Source organism: Hyaena hyaena, unplaced genomic scaffold (genome assembly GCF_003009895.1).
Source record: "Hyaena hyaena isolate Hyena2069 unplaced genomic scaffold, ASM300989v1 scaffold_2750, whole genome shotgun sequence".
In the NCBI taxonomy this organism is placed as follows: domain Eukaryota; kingdom Metazoa; phylum Chordata; class Mammalia; order Carnivora; family Hyaenidae; genus Hyaena; species Hyaena hyaena.
The window spans coordinates 3,831-5,360 of NW_024083307.1; positions in this window are offsets into that span (position 1 = coordinate 3,831).

Genomic DNA, 1,530 nt, shown 5'->3' on the forward strand with positions numbered 1-1,530 from the left:
TAGACCCCAAAGAAGCTCAGCTGCAGAAACCTCATATCACATCACCCAGAGAAACGCTAAATCCCCCAATTCTTAGACCCCCAAATATCCTGAGTAACGCAAGTTGCCCTCGGCCTGAGGAGCCTGAAATGGAGCACCCACAGAGAGAACAAATTTCCCCAACCTCAGAGGCCCTGAACAACCTCTACGTGTGAACTCTTAAATCCCTTCAGCATCAAAGACTTCAAATGACCTCAATGCCAAAAAACCTAAAGCCCATTACTGAGAGACTTCAAATCTCCTCAGAATGAGATTTAAAATTTCCTCACTCTCAAAGATCCCAAATCCTCTCAACCTAAGCATTCTAAATCTCTTCAGTCAGAAAGACCCCAAATCTTGTCCTGAGAGACTGCCAATATCCTCATCCTAGGCCCCAAACCCCCTTGATGTAAGAAACCCCAATTCACTCAGCCTGCCTGAGACCAAATCTCTTTACCCTGAGACGATCTCTGCCCCTTAGAGATTGAGCCTGTGTATACCAGATTTTTCCAGAATTCCCAGGAGGACGTCCCAAGAAGCACTTCTTTGAGAAATATTCACTTCTTCTCCCTGGAACGGCCCCGCACTCAGAGGCCTCCAGGTCTCCTTGGTACTCCTCTGGCCTTGCACCTCAGGACTCTCATCAAACACCCACAGCCACATCCCTTTGCGCCTTTCCTCATATGGGCTGAGCTGCAGTTGAATAAAAGAAACAAAATCTAACCCACATTAGAATGGTTCTGTCGTTGTCAGTAGAGATTCTCCATCCCATCAATACCTGAAGGTTTCCCCTGCATCTTTGAATCCTCCCTGGGATGCCTGAATCTCCTTGTTCTGGATACCCTTCCCCAATGGAGAAAACAGATATGGCTCTGGGCAGTGGTCTGCGCTGTCACCCCCTCTGAGCATCTTCTCCTTCCACAGGTGCCTTGCCCTTAGGACAGAGAGAACCATGGAGCCATTGCCAGCCTCAGAGTCAGAGCTGGACCAGCCTGAAGGTCCCAGCACCATGAGCCCCCACAGGTTCCCGGAGGAGACCACTGAGAGAAAGTCAAGAACAAGATGGAAGCCCATGGTGAGAGGTGTGGGAGAAGCTGGACTCCAAGCTTCTTGAAGAGGATGAAGAGAGGGGCCTGGTGACCAGGAGTTGGTCCTTGGGGGACCACAGACCCTTGGCTTATCCCAGTGAATGTACACAGGATAAAGGGCACTCGCTCCTTTATGGGACGTTGGTGGGGGAGGGGGTTACACAGGACAGTAGCATCAGCAATTTCCCTTTATCAAGAGAGAGCTAGTAAAATGCTTAGTGTTTGTTCAGTTTATCAGGACACCGTCAAGAAGGACAGAAATCCTCTACCCTTGTTTAACAGAAAGCACCCAGGAAGCAGGGTACACACTACATACAAGGTGGAGGAGAGGGCCCAGCTCTAAGTTCTGACGTCCATTAGTAAGTCACTGATGGAATCTCTTATTTTCTCTAGGCCAAAGATGCTTTCAAAGACATTTCCATAT